Source organism: Phacochoerus africanus, chromosome X (assembly GCF_016906955.1).
Source record: "Phacochoerus africanus isolate WHEZ1 chromosome X, ROS_Pafr_v1, whole genome shotgun sequence".
NCBI classification, from domain to species: Eukaryota; Metazoa; Chordata; class Mammalia; order Artiodactyla; family Suidae; genus Phacochoerus; species Phacochoerus africanus.
The window spans coordinates 74,156,603-74,162,097 of NC_062560.1; the positions used below are offsets into that span (position 1 = coordinate 74,156,603).

Genomic DNA, 5,495 nt, shown 5'->3' on the forward strand with positions numbered 1-5,495 from the left:
TGCATTACTGTTCATATCTGCTCTTAATTCCTTGATATTCAGCCTTAATTCCTTCAGTATTTTCACTACCTCCCTTTTGGACTCTGTGTCTGTCAGACTGCAGAGGTCTGTTTCATTGTTTGCTGCTTCAGGTGAATTCACTTGTTTTTTACTGGCAATGGTTCCTGAGCTTCTTCATATTGCTTATATTTTTCTTTTTCTGTGAGTAGGGAAGGCAAACTGTGGTCTTGGAGGGCTACTTCAATGCAAGGGTGCCCCTTTGTATTTTATGGGGTGTTACTATTTATTTTTGGTGTGGGAGTTTGAATATTTGCTGTCTCTTTCTTGGGTGTGAGCAGGCTGTTATCCTCAGAGTGCTGAGTGTTTTCCAGGGAGAAAGAGGCAATGGGTAGGGCTAGAGTCAGTGCCTAGTTGCTGGGCTCTTAACCACAGCAAGTACCTGCAGAAAGGTGGCACAGGCTACTTCTTGTTGCAGGGCCCTGGGAAGTGGTAATAAGCCTAGGCAGATCTACAAGGTGCCCAGAGCATTTGGCAGTGGCAGTGGAAGTGGCAGGGTGTGTGAGTTCCCAGAGGAGGGAGAGCAACAGTAGGTTGTGTTTGATTGCAATGCCCTCCTCTGAGGTGACTGGAGCTGTAAGTGGTGCCTGTTCAGGGACCTATAGTGGTAGCGGGCCACTCACATTTCTGGAGTCACTGATAACTGCAGTGGTTTGCCCTCACCACTTGCAGACCATGCAAGAATCACCCCATCTCACTTAGCTCACACAGGAGGTTCTGCATAGGCTGCTCCTATTTGCAGAATCCTGGGAAGTGACAGAAATCAAGCATGTGGGCACTTCCTGGAGCATTCAGCAGTGGCAGCACCAGGGCTGGTGTACTCCCAGTGGTGTGAAAGCAATGGTGGGAGGTGTTCAGTCATAATGCCCTCCTCTGTGGTACTCTTGAGGTGATTGGGGCTGCAAGTGGTGCCTGTGGTGGTGGGCCACATCCACCTCGGGAGTCAGAGATTACTGTGGTGGTTTGCCCCCACCACCTGCAGACCATGCAAGAAGCATCCCGTCCTGCTTAGCCCACACAGGAGGTGTGGCACCAGCTGCTCCTAGTTGTAGGTTCTTGGAAAGGGACAGTGATCAAGTGTCTGGGCACTACCCAGAGTGTTTTGCAGTGGTAGCTGCAGGGCAGGTGTTTTCCCAGTGGGCTGAGAGCAATAACATGTGGTGTTAGTTGCAGTGCACTCCTTTTTTTTTTTTTTGCCAACCCCTTAGGTGACTGGAGCCATAGGTGGAGCCCACTCACAGGCCCCCAGTGGTGGCAGGCCACACCTCCCTCTGGCTTCCATGAAGACCACCACTGTCCACCCCTGCCACTAGTAGATCATGCAAGAGGCACCACATTTCACTTAGCCTCCTGATGCCTTTAGCCCACACAAGAGGTACCCAGCCACCTGTAGCCTGCACAAGAAGTGACTGGTCCCCTGTAACCTGAGCAAGTGGCTTCTCACCACCTAGAGCCTGCACCAGAGGTGCCCTGCCTTCTGAGAGCCAGAGTGTGCCTGCTCAGGGAGATTCCTATGGTGCTCCACCCCTCCTCCTCTCACTGTCCCCAACAATAGCACCTTGCTTCTCCTGCAGGCCCAGACCCTATCCAGGGTTCCCTCTGCCATGGCATTCCACTCCACAGCCTGGAGCACACTGCTCCCCAACCCATGGCACACCACTTCTTAGCCCCTTAGGCTGTCCCCACACAGCCAACCATAGTCCTCTCCTGGGGATTCAGAGCCCAGCCCCCACCCCAGTGTCTCACGCTGTGGTGTCCTGGCTCGTGGTGCAGATAATCTGTGTGGCTCTCACTCTACTTTGCCCTCTTCAGTCTAGCTGCTGTGCTTTTCTTGGCTACTTTGAGGCCCCTCTTCTCAGCTGATCTCCTGGTCAGTTAGGTGGCTTCCCAGGGTGTGGGTTCCTTTTCTCCTTCACAGCTCCCTCTTAGGAATTCTAATCCTGTATTGATTTCTTTTCTCTCTCTCTCTTTTTCTTTTGTTGTACCCAGTTATGTCAAGAGTTTCTTGCTTTTTTGGAGGTTTAAGTTCTTCTGCCAGAATTCAGTAGATATTCTGTGTGAGCCCTTTTACATGTCAATGTGGGTTTTTTTAATGTGCTTGTGGGAGAAGGTGAGCACGATGTCTTACTCCTCTGCCATCTTGATTCACCACCCTGCATCCCATATATATTGAGTTGGTGTCTTTTCATTTTAATTTTCTCCAAGCATTTTTTAAATTTCTCCTTTAATTTATTTAGTGGTTGTTTAGTAGTATGTTATTTAGTCTCCAGGTGTTTGTGACTTTTGCAGTTCTTTTTTTCTTGTATTCAATTTTAAGTCTCATAACATTGTGGTCTTAAAAGATGCTCAATATGATTTCAATTTTCTTTAATTTATCAATACTGGTTTTGTGACCTAGCATGTGACCTATCCTGAAGAATGTTCTCCCTCATAGTCTCCATCAACCGTAAGGATCATCTCTTCTACAAAGTAAATATTAGTTCTTTTCTGTAGAGTTTAACCTAAGAGAATGTAATTGTGAACAACTGGCAAAAATTAAATGAGAAAATTTACCTCTATTTCATCTTGTATAGTAACATTGATTATTTAAAAGTGTATATATTATCACAAAACATTAAATTCATGGTCTTAAACTGTACCCTTGTGATACTATTCAGATCTATGAGAAAAACTATGCATAGCCATTTAATTTTTTCTTTTCAGCTTTGTCTTTCTGGAAGTAAATTTCCCTCTTCAAATTCCATGCTTTTAGCCTTCGTGTGATTTCATCTTGAGTGGCTATTCTCCAGAACAGTAGTTATCACTATCTGCCTTCTCTCCCACCTAAGTGGGTGCCACCAACCCATGGAAGATTTGATGAGACCCCCTGAGGCCTCAGAACTATCTTTTCAGTTTTGAACTAAAGGCTGATAAAGACTACCACTTTAAGCTGGATAATGATGAAAATTAGCACCAGATATTTTTAAGAACGGTCAGTTTAGGGGCTGGAGCAAAGGATGAATTGCACATTGTTGAAGCAAAGGCAATGAATTATGAAGGCAGTTCAATAAAAGTAACACTGGAAATTTGAAAATATCTATTTAGCCAACTGTTTCCCTTTGGGGCTTTGAAATAACACCAGTGGTCTTATGGTTGAAGTGTGGTTCAGGGCCTATACATATTAGTGGACAGTACTTAGTAGCTGTAGAGGAAGATGCAGTCAGAAGATGAAGAGCAGGATAATGTGAAACTTCTGAATATATCTGGAAAGTCTGTCCCTGGAGGTGGTAGCAAGTTACCACAGAAAAAAGTAAAACTTTCAGTTGATGAAGATGATGATGATGATGATAATGATGATGACTTTGATGAACATGGAAGAAAAGCCTCCACAAAAATCTCCAGTAAAGAAAACAATAATTGATACTCCTGCCTAAAATGCACAAAAATCAACCAAAATGGAAAAGACTCAAAACCATCAACACCAAGATCAAAAGGTCAAGAATCCTTCAGAAAACAGGAAAAACTCCTAAAACACTGAAAGGACTTTGTTCTATAGAAGACATTAAAGCAAAAATGCAAGCAAGTATAGAAAAAAAGATGGTTCTCTTCCCAAAGTGGAAGCCAAGTTCCTCAATTATGTGAAGAATTGTTTCCAAATGACTGACCAGGAGGCTATTCAAGATCTCTGGCAGTGGAAGAAGTCTCTTTAAGAAAATAGTTTAGTTTAAACAGATTGTTAAAAGTTTCCATCTTATTTCATTTATGTAACAGTTGATATCTGGCAGTCCTTTTTATAATGCAAAGTGAGAACTTTCCCTGTCATGTCTGATAAATGTTGTCCAGGATCCATTGCCAAGAATGTGTTTTCTAAAATGCCTGTTTAGTTTTTATGGAATGTTATGATAGGACATAGTAGGAGTGGTGACCAGACAAATGGAAATTGTGTGAAGCCAAAAATATACTTGTGAAATAAACTGAGTATTTTAATAAAGTAGCACTATTCCTTAAAAAAAATTCCATGCTTTTAGCTGTTTTTCCTAAATGGGCTTACCATGCATAATGTCAATTAATGGCTTGTATTTGAAAACCTCAACTATTTGTTGCTAATGTATTTATTTTGTATGTTCTCTATGCTGAAGTTCATAATGTGCCTTGTAAATTAAAATGAAAAGGAAACATTATCATAATAGTGAACATTATCATAATAGCATTTTTCAAAAAGTATTGCTCCCCTTTTGATGTGTTTCATTAAAGTGGGGAGCTTTTATGGAAACTATTTTATTGGGAGTCATGGCAAGTGATGGACACTATAAAGAGCCACAAGTTCATTTGAAAAATATCCAGATTAGCAATTTTCTGCCACAGTGTAATAGTAAGGCTATATGTATGCCTTAGTGTAATAGGATGGCCAGTTTATAGCTAAGCACAAAATCTACCAGTACCCTGACCTTAAACAGAGTGCCCCAAATGGAAAAGGCACACTACAGAGAGTAGCAACAATATTGAGTGAAAATAAGGCTACTGTTTGCTTTTTGTTCACCAACCTGTGTATGTGTTAATTTGTTTTCAGTTTATTTCTGTTTTGAGGACTATTAATTTCAAAACAGATGAATAAATTCTCAAGGTATATTCCAACTCCCTTAAAAAAAAGAAAATATTTACATGTTATGGATATAAATATCTAAATAATAATGTCTATATTTTAGGTATTTTTGGAGCTTAATTTTCTTAGTCAAATTGGGTCACAATAACAAATTATCATTCACTGGGTGGCTAAAACAACAAATATTTACTTCCAACAATTCTGGAGTCTTGGAAGTCAATGATCAAAGTGCCAGTAGATTTGGTGTCCTGTGAGAATCCTCTTCTTGTTTTATAACCAGCCTTCTTGCTCTATCCTCACACAGCAGAGTGAGAAGGTATTCTGGTCTGTTCCTCTGCCTATAAAGTGAGTAATCTTATCATGTATATTCCACCCTCATGACCTCATCTAAATCTAAATACAACCCAAAGTCTCCATTTCCAAATGCTATTACATGGGGGATTAGGGCTTCAACATGAAATATTGAGATGACAAAAAATTTAATCCATAGCAATTGTCAATATTACCAATGTACTAAAGAGAGCTAAAATAAGAAGATACTTTTATAATGTATCATATACACATATATTAATATAATGTATGTATATGTGACTGATAATACATGAACTAATGAAGGGTTTAAAAAATTGTCTTACACTTAAAATTGTGCAGAAGGAATTCTTAGGTTCCTAGACATTGCCTAGCAAATCCTCTGGGAATTATTAATCCTCTGGGGATTATTTTAATTTTAATTGATTTTCTATTCACTAGGTTATTTGTAAGAGTAGAAGTTTTCTTGTAGACAACTAATAGTAATGCAGATAATTTTTTTCTAAAATATGCAAACTGATTTTGCCCAGTAAAAATACATTCAATT

General features: G+C 40.5%; 1 pseudogene; it reads left to right on the forward strand.

Moving 5' to 3' along the window:
* The first annotated feature begins 3,067 nt into the window (after positions 1-3,067).
* Positions 3,068-3,746, forward strand: LOC125118591 (nucleophosmin-like; annotated as a pseudogene).
* Positions 3,747-5,495: the final 1,749 nt, after the last annotated feature.